Source organism: Periplaneta americana, chromosome 3, assembly GCF_040183065.1.
Source record: "Periplaneta americana isolate PAMFEO1 chromosome 3, P.americana_PAMFEO1_priV1, whole genome shotgun sequence".
NCBI classification, from domain to species: Eukaryota; Metazoa; Arthropoda; class Insecta; order Blattodea; family Blattidae; genus Periplaneta; species Periplaneta americana.
Window position 1 is genome coordinate 132,854,322 of NC_091119.1, and position 18,155 is coordinate 132,872,476.

Sequence of the window (18,155 nt, forward strand, 5' to 3'; positions counted from 1 at the left end):
AGTTAGAATTTATAAAACAGTTATATTACCGGTTGTTCTGTATGGTTGTGAAACTTGGACTCTCACTTTGAGAGAGGAACATAGGTTAAGGGTGTTTGAGAATAAGGTGCTAAGGAAAATATTTGGGGCTAAGCGGGATGAAGTTACAGGAGAATGGAGAAAGTTACACAACACAGAACTGCACGCATTGTATTCTTCACCTGACATAATTAGGAACATTAAATCCAGACGTTTGAGATGGGCAGGGCATGTAGCACGTATGGGCGAATCCAGAAATGCATATAGAGTGTTAGTTGGGAGACCGGAGGGAAAAAGACCTTTAGGGAGGCCGAGACGTAGATGGGAGGATAATATTAAAATGGATTTGAGAGATGTGGGGTATGATGATAGAGACTGGATTAATCTTGCACAGGATAGGGACCGCTGGCGGGCTTATGTGAGGGCGGCAATGAACCTTCGGGTTCCTTAAAAGCCATTTGTAAGTATGTAAGTAAGAAAGGAAATAATCCTAGTTACTTATTGTGGGTAAAAATCAAATCGTTACATTTATGATTGGTGAGAATTTTGTTTGTCTGTCTACTACAGTTATGGAGAAAATTAAATTTATTTTGAGGTACGGTAAGGAAAAAGCATATGGAACATCTGGTAAAGTGTACAAAGTGTCCTTAAAAAGGTGATTTTTGAAAATTTAAGAGGATTGGTCAGTGCTTCCTCTGTACAATTATTAAAGCATTTCAGTACAAAAGTTTAGTTGAATATTTCTTAACTTTTATTGCTCAGAGTGAAATAAATTTGTCATTGTTATACAATAAATCATTCTGAATTCAGTGGTATGAAAGATTACTAATTTATTTTTCATCCAAATGAAAAAGGTCGCAACTGTTAACCTGTTCTTCCACTATGCTAAACGTACCGGTATCTCAAGCTTTAAATGCATATTACTTGCTGCAATATTCTCTGATATTCCTTGTACTTTTTAATGTAATCAAGTAATGTACGAGGGTTGTTTGAAAAAGTTAATAGACTTTCATAGAAATTAAAGTAGGATTATTGTGAAACAATCTTTATTTCTCAACATAATCCCCCTAAGATTCACACACTTGCTGCAATGCTGCCATAACGCCCTTGTACACAGATTCCTCGAGGTCTGCAAGAAAAGCCTTTATGCTGCTGCGATAATCTCTATATTTGACGAACATTTCTTTCCAGCCAAATGAGTTTTGAACTTTAGGAAAAGAAAGAAGTTTGAGGGTGCTAGATCTGGTGAGTAGGGAGTGTGAGTTGAGGCAACAATTCGAATCGTAGTTCGTGTAGTTTAGCAACTGCGATTGCAGACGTGTCAGAAGGTGCATTGTCGTGATGAAACTACACTTTCTTCTTGGCCATATCCGGCATCTTCTCTAGAACTTTTCCTTTCAGTTGATTTGAATAATGTACGCAGAGTTTTGAAAGAAAATGCACAAAAAAGTACTCTTAGATTGTCACAAGAATTTAATGCTTCAAAATATACAATACATTACCGCATTACGATGCTTAGAAAATCATACTGAAGTTTTAGATCTGTATCTCATGAACTGGCATCTGGACAGACTCGATGCAGAACGCATATTCATCGCCAGCTTATCGCTAATTTCATGTGTAAGAGATTTATCAGGAGAACTGCGACATGTGATGAAAAATGGACATATTACGCAACCCTAACACCACAAGGTAGTGGTTCGATCCCCGCCAGCCTGCCAAAGTCGTCGTTAAACAAAATCGGTTCTGCAATAAAGTAATGTTATGCGTCGGGTGGAATTTTGAAAATGTGATTCACTGGGAATTTGTTCCAAACGGATCTTTATTCTTAACACCTAGAATGAGTTCATGATACTTAAAGAAAGAGATATCCGGTATTAATTAATCGAAATACAGGGTTGTTTCCGATCTCTGATAACAAATTTGAATGACGTCATGTGCGTCAGGAGTCACACGACAGCTGAACTGTGGCGCGAGATGACAGACCAGTAGTGAGTGATCTCATAGTCAGAGTGCACGGGGAGTCACAGCAGAAATTCCCAAGAAAATCGAATCTTTTTGGGAGGGGTACATTACGACCCTTTCCAATGCCAAGTACAGTTAAGTGAAAATAAAATCAGTCTGCAATAAACGAGGATTTGTTATTTCCAAGAAAGGCATCTTCTGTGTACTTAATAAGATTGGTAAAGCTCGAATGGAATTAATTTGTATCATCTCGTGGGGTGCGGCGACTTGTGAGGGAGGTGGATTTTCTTGCTTTTTCCACTCTGGAATTAATCCCAGCCGAGCTTTGCCAGTCTTATTAGGTACACACAAGATGCCTTGGAAATAACGAAACCACGTTTTTTGCAGGTTCCTATGATTTTCACGTAACTGTACTTGGCATCGGAAAGAATTGTTATGTATTCTTTTTTTTATTTTAGTAGGTTATTTTACGACGCTTTATCAACAGCTTAGGTTATATGTATTCTTCCCAAAAAGGCTCGACTCTCTTGGGCATTGCTACTGTGATACACCGTGCACTCTGATTATGGTATCACTCACTACTGGTCTGTCACCTCTCGCCGCAATTCAGCTGTCGATGTGATTCCTGACGCAGATAACGTCATTCAAATTCGTTATCAGAGATAGAATGCTCTTACAAGACCATATACGCTTGATCAACCATGGAAAAAAAATTCAGGAACTGGGAAAAATCGAAGTGCTACCACCACACCTGGCATACAGAGTGGAAGTGAAATAGTCTTGCAGATTTCCAGAGCGAATAACTCATTTTGTTTGTAATAGCGTCGTGGATTACAGACGTTATTTTCGGTTCCAGTTTGTCGAGTATGGTCAAGTTCGATATTCGTCGATGTTCGCTCTGCAGAAGGAAGACTGCCATGTTCGTTTCGCCTTGTTATAAAAATTTTCGCTGTCCTCCACTCCCAAACATTTATGTTTTGACCGTTTAAGGATTTTACAACAGATCTTACGATTAGAATTTCACATGAAATAAGACGAAGTTTGTAATGTCTTGGTTGTCTCTCTCATGTTCGAACATTGCAGGACACTAGTATGTAACAAAAAACTATATCATATTGGTGGAAAGTTCATAGATTTTTCAGAAAAAAAATGTCCCCCCCCAAATGTTTAACAATCTCTTATTCGGTAACTATTACGAATAAAATCGTGATTTCTGTCCATATCAATAGGAAATCTAATAAAGAATAATTTATCTGTCTGGCGTATTTCAATAGCGTGTACGGTTTTCGTGTAAATTTAATTTTAAAACCCTCTAAATTCAAGGCATTGCACGAAGCGAGCTTGTGGCAATGTCTCGGCCAGACAGCAACTTACGTACGGAGACTTACCAAGTTCCTTGACCTCTTACATCTGTCTGTTGAGTAGAGCGTATTAGCGACGATGTTGCCGGACTACTCAAATTTCAAATTTAACTCTGTAATTAACCGTACATTTAATCACAAAACGTAACAAAGGTTCCTATTTATTTACGCGTACCCTATCGTCCTTTTTAATCTGCAAGGTTATTTAACTTCCACTCTGTATAGCTCTGATCTTGTTCCTTCAGATTATCATCTGTTCCGAACCATGGTCACTTCTTTCCTACGTGGAAGAAATTTTGAAAACTTGGAAACCATTGAAAAGGGATGGCTTACCGAATTCTTCGCATAAAAAAAAAACAGAAATTGTTACCGTCGCTGAAAGGTTGATTAAGACCATATAATCGAGTGACCTTTAATTCGAATATTAAATTAATTTCTTATTACAACACACTCCAAATACGTTTATCATTTTGACATGTGGTGTTAACAATTACCCAGTGCTTTTCTTCCGTACAGTACTGTATTGTTCCTAATGAGCGAAAATTTCAAGACAATAGCTGTGTTGTTTTGTGATAAAGTATATACGTAATTGTCAACAAGTTTGTTTTAATGAATAAACTTGTACAGAGTGTAAACAAATATCCATTAAAAAGTCATAAAGGATTTTTAAAATCGCAAAATATGCACTATCTCTACATTATCACACCTACATGCAATTAAGAAAGGCATTTTGTGACGTGTTACGCTCTACTCCCCTTAAGTGATGGCCTTGCGGGACCAATTACATAAATAACTAATGTTGGTTTATTACACAAGTGAAAATAAAAGAAATGAATGTCTGAATATTTGATCATAATGATTGTCATTGTTGTTGTTATTATTACTATTACTATTATTATTATTATTATTATTATTATTATTATCATTATTATTATTATTATTATTATTTAATTAAAAATGGCTTTTAGTGAACCCGGAGGTTCATTGCCGCCCTCACATAATATGCCCTCCATCGGTCCCTATCCCGAGCAAGATTAATCCAGTCCCTACCATCATATGTTCCCCAAATCGATTTTAATATTATTCTCCCATCTACGTCTCCCCGCCAAAGGTATTTTTTCCTCCGGCCTCCCAACTAATACACTATATACATTTCTGGATTGGCCCATACGTGCTACATGCCCTGCCTATTTCAAACGTCTGGATTTAATGTTCCTAATTATGTCGGGTGAAGAATACAATGCGTGCAGTTCTGCGTTGTGTAACTTTCTCCATTCTCCTATAACTTCATTCCTCTTCGCCCCAAATATTTTCCTAAGCACTTTATTCTCGAACACCTTAACTCTACACCTCTCGCAAAGTGAAAGACCAAGTTTTGCAATCGTCCAGAACGATGGTAATATAACTGTTTTATAAATTATAACTTTCAGATTTTTTGATAACAGACTGGATGACAAAAGCTTCTCTATCGAATAACAGGCATTTCCCATATTTATTCTGAATTAATTTCCTCTCGAGTGTCATTTATATTTGCTCCAAGATATTTGAATTATTTCACCTGTTCAAAGGATAAATTTCTAATTTCGATACCTAGAGACTTGTACTTTTTCAGATTTTATATCGCAATTTCGAATTCATAAAGTGGGTTCGGGTATAAGTGGCCCTGCAGTTTGTATTTGAATATCGTCGCTATCATTTTTACTTGGCCTATGTACATTAAGGGGTTAGGTACAGCTTAAAGGAGTAAAATTTTGCAAATATTCAACATTTTTTTCCTCCATTACTGTATCTTGTACACTATTGAAAATTGGTACTATGTGTAAAACACTGTCCTTCTGTTATACGATAAAAATATTTTTATGATTTAAAAAATATATATTTATATATATTTTCAAAATTCAAAATTCATTGTGCAGTGATGAAGCTTTTCCCTCATAACTCAAAACGTATCCAACATTCTGTGATGAAATTTTCTGTGTGTATTTATGCATGCCATATCTACAATATGATGCCAAATCACTTCTTTCTATCTTTGATACATTATCTGATAAAAAATAAATTCATTTTTAAAAATGGTCAAATATCAGTATATTCTTCTAACACAAAATAAAAAAGATACTTTTATTAAGGAATATAGTTGAGAGAGGATGATATTGTAAACATGAGTTTCAGCAATAAAATAAAAGAAAGAGAACGTGAAAAAATTAATAAGTTTATGAGCCATGAGGGAAACGCTTCATCACTGCACAGTGAACTGTCACGGTTTTGAATTTTGAAATATATATATATATATATATATATATATATATATATATATATATATAAATTTTTTTAATCGTAATAATATTTTTTTCATATAGCAGAAGAACAGTGTTTTACACATACCAATTTTCATTATTGTACAAGATACATTAATGGAGGAAAAAAATGTTGAATATTTCCAAAACTTTTACTGTTGTAAGCTGTACCTAACCCCTTAAGTAAGTTGCCCAAAATAGTTTTTTCTTCTTGTATTTGAATATCGTCGCGATCATTTTCTACTTGACCTATGTACAGTTTTCCTGAAAAGGATGAGACGTTTGAATGTTCCTAAGTCTCAGATGTAAGACAATGCGCATGATCGGAGACCAGAGCACTGATACACAAGATAACGAATATTGAGTTACTTAAATTCAGACTATTTGGTTTGTTACTAGCATCGTTCCGAAATTCACTTCAAAAACTGCAAAAAATATGATAATATTACGTAAATGAAAGATAAATATATACATAAATCGTGTAGTTAAATCGACAATGGACCTTCATGACTAGATCGACACTCCACACAGAAAGGAAAGCTTTCATGTCGTTTCAATAGCTCAGACGGTAAGACTTCTGCGTGTTGTGTAGAAGAGTGCGAGTTCGATTCTTACTCTACACAACGATTTTTTTTGTCTAAATAACGTTGAAATAGCTAAGTAACGTTGAAATAGAGTTTTACAAAGTCCTGAGATTAAGTGTTAATGATCACAAGCAATACAAAATTACAAGTTATAATATTATAAACGTTAATCTAATGAATGCATTTATACACAAACATACACAATGTAAATGCATATATATTAAAAACTAACAATTAAAATTAAATTTAAAAAATATATATAATAATAACAAAACCAACTGTGGTAACTTTCGAGGAATATCACTTTTGTTGACGTCGTACAAAATTTTGTCCAATATTCTTTTGAGAAGATTAACTCCGTATGTAGATGAAATTATTGGGGATCATCAGTGCGGTTTTCGGCGTAATAGATCGACTATTGATCAGATTTTTTGTATTCGACAGATAATGGAGAAAAAATGGGAGTATAAGGGTACAGTACATCAGTTATTCATAGATTTCAAAAAGGCATATGACTCGGTTAAGAGGGAAGTATTATATGATATTCTTATTGAATTTGGTATTCCCAAGAAACTAGTTCGATTAATTAAAATGTGTCTCAGTGAAACATACAGCAGAGTCCGTATTGGTCAGTTTCTATCTGATGCTTTTCCAATTCACTGCGGGCTAAAGCAGGGAGATGCACTATCACCTTTACTTTTTAACTTCGCTCTTGAATATGCTATTAGGAAAGTTCAGGATAACAGGCAGGGTTTGGAATTGAACGGGTTACATCAGCTTCTTGTCTATGCGGATGACGTGAATATGTTAGGAGAAAATACACAAACGATTAGGGAAAACACGGAAATTTTACTTGAAGCAAGTAGAGCGATCGGTTTGGAAGTAAATCCCGAAAAGACAAAGTATATGATTATGTCTCGTGACGAGAATATTGTACGAAATGGAAATATAAAAATTGGAGATTTATCCTTCGAAGAGGTGGAAAAATTCAAATATCTTGGAGCAACAGTAACAAATATAAATGACACTCGGGAGGAAATCAAACGCAGAATAAATATGGGAAATGCGTGTTATTATTCGGTTGAGAAGCTCTTATCATCCAGTCTGCTGTCCAAAAATCTGAAAGTTAGAATTTATAAAACAGTTATATTACCGGTTGTTCTGTATGGTTGTGAAACTTGGACTCTCACTTTGAGAGAGGAACATAGGTTCAGGGTGTTTGAGAATAAGGTGCTTAGGAAAATATTTGGGGCTAAGCGGGATGAAGTTACAGGAGAATGGAGAAAGTTACACAACACAGAACTGCACGCATTGTATTGTTCACCTGACATAATTAGGAACATTAAATCCAGACGTTTGAGATGGGCAGGGCATGTAGCACGTATGGGCGAATCCAGAAATGCATATAGAGTGTTAGTTGGGAGACCGGAGGGAAAAAGACCTTTAGGGAGGCCGAGACGTAGATGGGAGGATAATATTAAAATGGATTTGAGGGAGGTGGGATATGATGATAGAGACTGGATTAATCTTGCACAGGATAGGACCGCTGGCGGGCTTATGTGAGGGCGGCAATGAACCTTCGGGTTCCTTAAAAGCCATTTGTAAGTAAGTAAGTATATAATAATAGACAAACTTTTACAAAGGTTTAGAGTCCTTAGGCTATGTCATTTGTTTAGTAATTATTACAATAATTTATTAATAGCTTTCCCATACGTGTAAGAAATGCACTCGCACAAAACAATTTTTGTTAAAAGTATGGCTTTGGATTATTTAATTCTCACACCTTCAGTTAATTTTAACTATTTTATCTACGTGTTTGCAATAGTGTTTAATTTAGTATGCATTCCATTTTATTTCTGTTATGATTGAAAGGAAAAGCAATGTTGCAGTTATTGACTAATTACATATATTAATACTAATTATTAAATGCATCTGTTAAGTAACCAATTGCAGTATCTTTTGCAAAATCTTGAATGTTTAAGTTGTCAATAATATTTCTGTACTATATACTATAATACGTTAAAAGAATTTGCAATAGATTTGGGATCCTCTACTTTATAATCATTGGTTTTAATAAAAAAATATTTCCTTTCTTAGGATATCTACAAGTTTAAATTTAATAATATTCCGAATAGGTTTAATTGCATTATCTGAATGTTGTACTTTTCTATCCAAATATATTCTATTTCTCCCTTTCATAATGTTTGATAAATTACACTGTACTCCTTGCAGTATTTAAGAACATGAGGATCATTACATTGCAACTCATTACATATAGATTCTTCTTTTTAATACATGAGATTCTGAAGTCCCTGCGTTATCTACATGTTTTTACTTTTGAATTTTTTCACAACATTGAGTGGAGAACATCCACTGAAGTGATTATGAAATTAAGTGAAAAATGCAATACATTAACTCTTAATATCAGTAGTACCAGTATCATATACGTTTTTCCAAGATTCATTTTGTAGACATAAATGTAAATAATCACTAGATACAGCATTTACGATCCTTTCTTAGTTTTTAAATTAATATTTTGAAATTGTTCAGTGACATTGGAAACACATAGGATTTGTTTATCATGTTCAGACAAGCCATTGATTATAGGTTCTGTAGGATAGGAATTCAGTCTAATTCTGTATACAAAACATTTATCAATGGCTGTGCTACTTCGGCTTACATTTAATTTGATCAGTTTCGCAACAATTGGACTTCCTGTTATATCCTGTTATTTAGATATTTAATTTAGGGTTGATTTATTAACTCTTACTATGCAAGATGCCTCTTATTTCAATAATTCTATATCACGTTAAATAGTCATTGTCTACACTAAAGTATTATCGTCATCCCTCATTTCTCATCGTAATGGCGAACCGACGTGACATGAGACAGCGAGTTATAGCTCTAGTTGAGGCTGGATATGGGGCTAGATCTGCTGGCCGTTTGGTCGGTGTTCCTGGAAGTACAGCCGCGAGGTGGGTTATCGTTACCAAAATTTAGGGGAGTTCGAAAATCGTCCTATTCCTGGGCGTCCGCGGATTTCTTCATTGCAAGAGGATGCTCTCTTATTCGAGACAGTTCGACAGGACCCCTTTCTGACTGCTAACGAAATAAGAGCAGTATCTAACTTTCCCGGCTCTTCACAGACTGTGATCAGCAGGTTGAGGAACCGCGGTATTAGGAGCCGGAGGGCTGCGCAAATGGAAATATTGGGGGAAGCACAAGCTGTCGACCGTCTTGCCTTCGCTACCAATCGAGTGGATTTCGATTGGAGAAATGTAATTTTCTCCGACGAAACAACCATCTCGAGTGATTACGAAGGTCCTGTCCGTGTCTATCGTGAGGATGGTCTCCGACATGACCAGCGCTATGTGCACCGACGTGAAAGATCGGGGCGCTTTAGCATATCGTGTTGGGGGTGGATGTCTTACGATGGACCTGGCGTTATAGAACGCATCTATGGCCGGTTTAATGCGGGAACTTATGAGCACATTCTGGAAAATATATTCCTTCCCTCCGCCCGAGATCGTTTTCCCGAAGGAACATTGCTGTTCCAGCAGGATAACCATCCCGTGCACTATGCTGCAAGCATTCAAAGATGGTTTCAAAGGAGACCCGAGATCGAAATCATTAATTGGCCTCCGAAGTCACCTGATTTGAATGTCATCGAAAATTTATAGGCATAATTGAAAAAGAGAAGGATAGCCATCTATGCCCACCGACGCTCTCGAAATCGAGACGAATTGTGGGATCAAGTTGTTGACACCTGGGAAGATCTCGCCGGGGATCAGAACTTATTCCACAATCTCGTGACATCCATGCCGGATCGACTTAGAGCTGTAATAGAAGCTGATGGCATGTGGACAAGATTTTAAGTTAACAGGTCTCTTTTTGTTTCTTATGATTTTTGTTTGAGGAAGAATACTTTTAACTTCCAAGTAAGTTTTATTTTTTTTTGACGAGGTTCAGCCAACTTGTAAAACCCAGAAATTGGGCATAAATTATTCCATATTTTTCGACAAATTAGACAGTCGAGGAACTCTGAACAAATTAATTACACCTCAATAAGAAAAAGTTTTATCCGGGATCGAACACGAGACGTTTCGGTTATACAGTGGAACCAACACGCTACTATATGAGCTACCGAGACAAGACAGTGACAGCAGCAGTCCAGAATGTAGATCCCTTAGCAGGCATTTGCCATTCGGTACAGTGAAGCAATGATATTTTGTGACTCGAGCTATGTTGTGAAATCCTGGCCTTAAATGGCTATCTTCTTCGTGATCCTTATTCTGGTCCTTGTCCTTGTTGTGGTCCTTGTAACAATTCTTGTACTATTTGTCATGGTATGTATCGTTACGTCGATATCGAGTGAACCGCGCTGTAGAACTTTAACTTCCGACGACCAAGAATCGTCTCATTCTTTTTAAGGGTAACTGTACATTTAGTAGTCGCCCAAAATAGTTTTTTCTTCTTGTATTTGAATATCGTCGCGATCATTTTCCTACTAGTCCTATGTAAATTTAGTAGTTGCCCAAAATAGTTTTTTTCTTCTTGTATTTGGATATCGTCGTGATCACTTACTTGGCCTATGTACATTTAGTAGTTGTCCAAAATAGTCTTTTCTTCTTGTATTTGAATATCGTCGCGATCATTTTCTACTTGGTCAATGTACTTTAGTAGTTGCCCAAAATAGTTTTTTTCTTCTTGTATTTGAATATCGTCGCGATCATTTTCTACTTGGCCTATGTACATTTATTAGTTGCCCAAAATAGTTTTTTCTTCTGTTCAGAATGGAATGATGAATAAAACCGGGGTCCCATTCCTTTAATTCCATCATAACTATGTTAAATAATGACGTATTTCCTCCAAAAGAGATCTGACTTTGATTCCGAGTAGGTTCTGTGAGATCCATGGAGGATAAAGAAGGCTGTAGATAGATATGCTCACTCAACAGCTGTCCCCTGCTCACCATATCATCATATCATACTGACATTTGCATACGACAATCGCTATCAAATGAACAACTGAGCACCTCCAATCAATCTTTGAAGAGTTGTATGGGAATTTTAATGGTTATATTACGTATATTTCGGTTATTACTTACATTCTCTTTAAAAATTGCATCATAACGTTACGCTACCAAACATTTGTATCGTTTTATCGTGTTGAAGCTAGACACTCATTAGCAAACGCGATCGGTTGGAATTTCCTGTGGCTATCTGTTACGGCGAACGTTCATTGGTTCCATGGAAAGGCGATACGTTGCTACAGTTTTCCATTATTTTATCTGCAGGTAGTAAGGATGATGATAAATTGTAGAAAAATGATGAAATTATGATAAAACTGAAGTATCCGAAAAACCCTTTCCCAGCAATGTGTTAATGCGACAGAAATTTCGTTCGGACACGCCGCGATTTAAACCAGGGTTATAGTTAAGTAAGGTAGGGCTTGAAATACGATTATTTTCCGTCCGTGCACGTACAGTTGAGAAACACATAAATTCAGCGAAAGGAAGGCAGTAGAGATGAACAACGATCGAGAAAGCAAGACTAACAGCACCCGCAAAGCCGAAAACCCGCACGACAATGTTCTATACGTCGCGTCGTTGACGTAAAGACTGCTTGTGAGTGTTTCGAGGCACAGAGATTGATCACTCCCGAAGTCCCACAGTTGTTTATACCTGACTAAACTTTTTCTACTTTGGAAATTGTTATATATGTATAAACAAACAAGTAGCCTATTTGAAACATCATTTATACTTTTCAGTGTATAATAATTCGTTCCCCAATCTTTATTTAATTACTAGGCCCTTATTAAAAGGCTAGGAATTTTCTTTTCATATGTTTGAGATCAAGTGTGCAATCTCAAGTAAAAAAAATATTAACGTTATGTTTTATGTTTCCTAGAAATGCAAATTTATTTGATAATTTTTTTTCTATTTATATAATCATAGGTAAAATATAATAGAACCAGAACATTTTGATAACTAAGATACTGTTCTGTTTTGTTTTTTTTGTGTCATTTAAACATTTATAATGTTATTTATTTCAATCATGTATGTTATTCAAAGTTACGAAATCTTTCCACACCGACCAAATGCTATTTCGAGAATGATAAACGATACTCGAAGTGCACGAGAATAACGAGACGAGACTCGAAAGACAAATGCAACGAACACAGCGAGCGAGAGCGGCAGTTAGTTTTGTTCATCTCTAGAAGGTAGTGGACCTCACTCACGAACATGAAAAAGACGGACATGTTGATAGCGGAAATGCGTCTTCAAATTACACATTTTGAATCACAATCTATTGCGCTTTACATTCGAATATTCATGCTCAGAAATAGCAACAAGAATGTCGGATGTTGTTTCTTTTGACTTCTCTATAGCTTGCAATGTCTCAGTAGACAATTTCTTCCCAACTAGTGACCCATCCAATTCCTTTTTCTTTTTCTGATAAGTTTTAGCTATCTAGAGTAGCCTAATATTTTTAGAACTTAAAAATACGAGGTCTACTGACAAGTAATTTTTTTATTTCTTTTTAACGACGCTGTATCAACTATGGAGTTATTTAGCGTCGATTGAAATGATGATAACTAGATGGCATATGGCAAGATGAGGTCGAGGATTTGCACAGATTACTTGGCATTCGCCTTACGGTTGGGGAAAAGCTTGGAAAAAATCCAACCAGGTAATCGGTCCAAGTGAAAATCGAACCCACGCCCAAGCGCAACTTCGGATCAGCAGCCAAACTTGTTACCGTCTGAGCTACGCCCGTTGTCCCGCCTATTGTGCACTCTGGATGTCTCTGACGAACTAAGTGATAACTTCTCGGAACTAGCGACTTCTTTGAGCCACATTCGTAGAGACGGGGAGAATAAAGGCAAGTTAAGGTTTCTACTCGTGCAATATATATTATAATATAGGCTATCAGGGTGAAATATCGTGAAAGTAAAAGTAATGTATATATTTATATTATAGCACTGGCAATTAACAATTTATTTTATGATTACACTGTCCAACATGAAATTTGTAATTTTTATAGAAAATATGTGTATTCGATGTATTTTTTGGTCGTAAAAACGAATCTGCAGTTAGTTTTTGTCCAGCACGTACTGTTTCTCTAAAATAAAAAGTTATTTAATGTTAGTGAAATGTTGCACTACTTTCACCTTATGAGATGCAACATGTCACTGAAAGTACACTTTCATGACAGCCACCTGGACTTCTTTTTAAAAAAAAACCTTGGTGCTGTAAACGATGAACACGGGAAGAGGTGTCATCAAGTAATATCTACCTTCGAAAAGCGCTTCAGTGGAAGATGGAATGCAAGTATGCTGGCTGAATATTGCTGGTCACTCCTCAGAGAGATTGCAGAAGCTGTCTATAAACATAAAAGATAAAAAAAGACATTTTAATTTGTGAATTTTGGCCAAACAAAAGTTCCTTTTTGTGCTAGTGTAACAAATTTATATAAATAAGTGAATTCCATGTACCATAAAAATAGTTTGCGTTAGAAAATTTTGGTTTTCAGAAATGAACGCAGCAACTCACATTCAGTTAAAATTACATAGTTTCATCTAAAGGACAGAAATAAAGTTTAAATTTGTTGTCCAGTATTAATAACACTTCAATCATGACATAAGCACAATTCAAAACGTATGGAAGAAATAAAAACATAGTACTATCACAGAAACATGAAGTAAAAAAAAAAAAAAAAACTTCGCTGCAAAGTTATAATTTATTGATGAAGGAAAAATTTGGGAGATATGTAGAAAGAGTTAGTATACATAGATGAAGTACGGTACGTGTAATATTTGAGTCTAAAAATGTTACATTATTTAAAATCCTCCATATAGGCTTTTATAAAGTACAGTGAAGAAAACGACTATCTATTTACCTTTACATTCGTGTTATTCCAAGATATGTAATATCTATTTATAAGAACAGGTACAGGACATACATCTATCAAATACTTTTCGCCTGTCAGACCACAGAGTGACTGTCAAGACGTTCGTGATGCCCCCCCCCCCCCCGGTAGTCCTTTGTTAAAGAGTGCAGCCTCATCATTCTGTGGCTTCATGTTCTATCTCCGACGTTGACTGTAACTAGTTGATGGGAGGATGGTGGTTTCGAAGTTCTTCCGTTTTCCCAAGCTTTACAAACTTAATTCTATCAACACTTTCCATAATCCCTTCCATCTCACTTCAAATTATTTCAAACAAAATTGGATCAGAATAGCGCACGAACTTCTATGATGCCAGAATATCCAGCCATATTATTACATCTCTGCTAAATGTTCACGACCGTGCATCACTGCCAGTCGAAGATACCAGCATGTGAGAAGAAATAGTTTACTGGGGAAGGTCGTGATACCAGTCATGATGGAACCTGCTAGTAAATGGATATAGTCTGTAATGTCTAGTGACCGTTATGGAACACTCTGAGCAATTTCTGTATAATATTGTAGGCTCAGTACCTACCTGCAGACATTTAACTAATTTGTCCGCCGAGTTAGCTCTGTGGAGCGTGTCTGCCTTCAGACTAGCCGGCCCGGGTTCGATTTCCGGTGGGGTTAGAAATTTCCTTGTAAAATTTCCACCTCGAGACTAAGGGAGATGCGGTGCACAACTTCTAATCATTAGATTGTGTACCAATATGCCTGAGTTAAATCTCAAATCTCTCCGCAGTGCATATGAAGGGAAGGCAAATGTCCGTCGGATGGGGACATTAAGCCTGATGGCCTCCTTGGTGCTATTCGACAGGAGAAGGCTACGTGCCGGCACCGGGTTTCCCCTTCTCCCTTCCTCACCTTCATCATCATCATCCTCACCCATTGCCTTCACTACACTGACATAAACAATTAACATACACTCATCCTTCTACACGACGTAACTCTTCACATATACACATAATGCTAAACGTGGCACGCCGAAGTGGTATGCAATTTGAAAATGAGTCACAGTGCTGCCATCTATTCTGCAGTATGCGGAACTCGAATCACGCAAAGTGAAGTGGGTAGGCATCAGGGGCGAATGCTAGTCACGAAAGTTAGGCTCGCTCTTTTATTCATAGGGGAAGATGGGAGGATATAATTCATCTATACTAATAATAAATCTGTAGCCCAAATTTTTCTGGTAATTTTCGATTTTCCAAAAATAATTGGTCCTAACATATATAATTAACCACCCTGAAACCGAAAATCGCATTTTTGAAATTTTTGTTTGTATATCTGTCTGTATGTTTGTTACCTTTTCACGCGATAATGGCTGAACCGATTTATATGAAAATTGGAATATAAATTAAGTTCGTTGTAACTTAGATTTTAGGCTATATGGCATTCAAAATAATTAATTTAATTAAAAGGGGGGTTATAAGGGGGCCTGAATTAAATAAATCGAAATATCTCGCTTATTATTCATTTTTGTGAAAAATGTTACATAACAAAAGTTTCTTTAAAAATGATTTCCGATAAGTTTTATTCTTTACACAATTTTGATAGGACTGATATTTCATGAGATAAATGAGTTTTAAAATTAAAATAACGCCATCTAAGACGGTGCAATGAAATAACAAATGACTTCGTCTATAAGGGGCCTTGGACAACAACAATCGAAAAAGGGGCCTTGGAAAGCAACAATCGAAAGCTATTAAACTTAGCCTACAGATAATGTTTCTGTGTTTGTATAAAGTAATATCGGAAGCTAAATTAACCGATTTGTATAATTAATTATTATTTCACCACTAGCCGTACCCGTGCGCTCCGCTGCACCCGTTAGAAATATATATAAAGTAATTACATAATTAAAATAGGACATTTGATCCAGGGAACATTCGTGTTTAATATAAGGATAAATCGCTTATTATGTTACTTAATTTAAATTCTATTTGCATAACTAAAATGCGATCATTTTGATTCAGAGACCACTCATTTGGTCATAAAAATTATTTTAGGAAATACAGGAAACGAATGTACAGAATAGCCTATCAAGTTTTCTGTGCATAAGAAGCTATTTTAATCTTACCTGTCCTCGATTCACTCAGAAGTTACTGTAATAACATTAGAGCATTATGTCCTTCTAGAGAAACTACACTTTCCAATGGTGAATTAATAATTAATTATACAAATCGGTTAATTTAGCTTCCGATATTACTTCATACAAACACAGAAACATTCTCTGTAGACTATCTTTCATAGCTTTCTATTGTTGCTGTCCAAGGACCCTTATAGACGAAGTCATTTGTTTTTTAATTCATTACACGGCCTAAGATGGCAGTTATTTTAATTTTAAAACTCATTTATCTCATTAAATGTCAGTCCTATCAAACTTTTTCAAGGAATAAAACTTACCGGAAATTATTTTTAAAGAAACTTTTGTTATGTAGCATTTTTCATAAAAATCAATAATAAGCGAGATATTTCGATTTATTTAATTCAGGCCCCCTTATAACCCCCCTTTTAAAGAATGTATTTTGAATGCCATATAGCCTAAAATCTAAGTTACAACGAACATAATTTATATTCCAATTTTCATCGAAATCCGTTCAGCCATTATCGCGTGAAAAGGTAACAAACATACAGACAGACAGACAGACAGATAGACATACAAACAGAAATTTAAAAAAAGCGATTTTCGGTTTCAGGGTGATTAATTATATATGTTAGGACCAATTATTTTTGGAAAATCGAAAATTACCAGAAAAATTTCGGCTACAGATTTGTTATTAGTATAGATTGGAAAGTGTAGTTTCTCTAGATGGACATACTGCTATAATGTTATTACAGTAACTTCTTAGAAAATCGAGGACAGGTAAGATTAAAATAGCTTCCTATGCACAGAAAATTTGATAGGCTTTTTTGTACATTCGTTTTCTGTGTTTCTTAAAATAATATTTATGTACACACTCATTTTAATCTCAGAGAATTAACGAACAAAGAGAGTGTATTGATTTAGTATGCAGTAATAGTATGTTAGCTTAGCAATCCATTATTTTATAATTCAAATTTTAACTATGCTCAATCGAATCGTGTTAAAATACATAAAATAGACTATATATGCAATAAATGCAATGCAAAAAAAATTGGGTAATGAGCCAAGCAGATTACGTTGCGCTGTTGTAAAAGTTGTTGCTTCTGAGATTCAAGAGCCCCCACAACAAATTAAAAACTTTCTTATCGGAGTACATCCGTTATCAACGCACTTTTTATATAATGTAATATAATATAATAACATGTATAATTATTCATCCTGAGACCGAAAATCGCTTTTTTGACATTTTTGTTTGTATGTCTGTCTGTCTGGATGTTTGTTACCTTTTCACGCGATAATGGCTGAACGGATTTCCATGAAAATTGAAATATAAATTAAGTTCGTTGTAATTTAGATTTTAGGCTATATGGCATTCAAAATACTTCATTTAACGGGGCCTGAATTAAATCGAAATATCTCGCTTATTATTGCTTTTTTGTGAAAAATGTTACATAACAAAAGTTTATTTAAAAATGATTTCCGATAAGTTTTATTCTATGCAAAATTTGGTAGGTCTGATAGACTTTTAAAATAACAATACAATACGTTTTCACCGCCGCCTCAGATTGTAGCGTTGTTGTTCCTGCAGTAATTCCCATGTGCAAAATATAAAATTTTTGAGTAGGAAGAAAAAACATATTTATTCATTCCGTGGCAATGGTACATAGGATATCGTGAATTCTTACATTTTCGAAAGAAAGAAATATAATTACATATCACTGTTTATGCTGTATCACTATTTAAGTTATTTGAAGGTTTCAGAACCGTAGTGGGCCGAGCGCCATTTACTGAAGACGTAGAAAACAAGGGTTAAAATTAAGTTATTACCACGATTCAATGGAACCATATAGCAAGTAATATAAAGTTTACACATTAAAACTAAATGATATGTCAATCTT

At 35.5% G+C, this 18,155-nt stretch overlaps 1 protein-coding gene across 1 annotated transcript in view; it reads left to right on the forward strand.

The window, feature by feature from the left end:
* The window catches only part of LOC138696545 (arylsulfatase B-like), a 109,354-nt gene that overhangs the window by 34,722 nt on the left and 56,477 nt on the right, over positions 1-18,155 (forward strand). The gene's annotated exons all lie outside the window — the stretch shown is intronic.